Source organism: Acyrthosiphon pisum, chromosome X, assembly GCF_005508785.2.
Source record: "Acyrthosiphon pisum isolate AL4f chromosome X, pea_aphid_22Mar2018_4r6ur, whole genome shotgun sequence".
Lineage (NCBI taxonomy): Eukaryota > Metazoa > Arthropoda > Insecta > Hemiptera > Aphididae > Acyrthosiphon > Acyrthosiphon pisum.
The window spans coordinates 70,114,860-70,116,330 of record NC_042493.1 but is presented as its reverse complement, the minus strand read 5'-3'; positions in this window follow the sequence as shown (position 1 = coordinate 70,116,330).

Sequence of the window (1,471 nt, the reverse complement as noted above, 5' to 3'; positions counted from 1 at the left end):
GAGTTACAGTAAAATTAAGTTTTCGTTTTTGTCAAAAATTGGTTTTGCGTAAAAATTCGCGTTTTTCCGTTATTTTTTTAAGGTTTTCCCTGCCGCTTTGGAAAAGTATTGGGAAATTTTCACTTTTGACCCCCCAAAGTACCAACTAGATTCACTTTCCTTTCAGAAAAGGTACAACTTTTGAAAATCGAAGCATTTTTACTGCTCCAAAAGTTGTCGTCAGCCCCAAAAAAAAAAAAAAAAAAAAAAAAAAAAAAACACACATCATTGTAAAATCAATACATTCATCACTTCGTTCAGAATCTAAAACGATATAATATATTTTAAATACAAATGAAAATATTTCTATATATACATTATTATTTTTAATTAATTATATTATTTACAAGTAGTTAGTTTATTTTTAAGGGGAGACGCAGTCTCAAAGTCTCCCCTGACGAGCCGCCCCTGGCCATGACGTGTTTGGATTGTCGTCGACTATTGACAATAGTCTATTGTTTAATATACGAATGTAAAAACTAAAAACCCAAACAAGAATTATTGGGAATAGAGTAGGTAAGTAAATCGAAATCGATTTAATAATCAGAATTATTCAGAGCCATCGAGATACATAAACAATACAGTATTGTTTATCTATCTCGATGTTCAGAGCTATTGTGCAACTGTGCGTAGTTGTGATATTCTGATAGGTACGTGTAAACGATTAACGCGAGTATGTCCGCGAAACTATAGATACGGAATAATATGTTATAAACTTGGTATGGTTTTAGAAATTGTTATTGTAATTATGTGGTATACTATGACATGTGTGTTGTGACTAAGTGACTTGTGAGTTGCGACTATAGTACAGGGATGGCTTTCGATCTTTGCCTGGGTGTGGTGGGCAATATTTTTTGGTAGGCATAATAGGTACCTACATATACCTATATAATAAAACTAGTCAGCGATTGTTTATATAATATAGCAAAAATTAGTGTATTGTATTAAGTTATTATTTATTGTAAAAATGAACAGTGTATTTATATAATATAATATATATAAAATAAAAAATATATATATCCTTGACCATTAATCATACATTTTTGGAAAGTTCAAATCCTAAAAAGGTGGGTAAGTGGATGTCGCTCTGCTGTACAGTAGGTTAGAAGTGGGTCACTGTATAATGGACAGTATTAAATTTGAATTCAATGATATAATATCACTGTATAAGAAAAACGATTCTGAGCGGAGACGGTATATCAGTCTATGTATTAGACATATATATACTTATCTATGGTATTAAAAAAAAATTGACCTATAATAGGTACCTATAAAAAATTCCAAATTAATCATATCATAATATCTATTAGGTACTTATAAGTTATAACGCGTTACACATCAACAAAAAACCGTGGTAAAATCATAGATAGATAATAGTATACTTTAGAAGTTTCAAGTACCCACGAATAATATTATACATCACAACAAATAA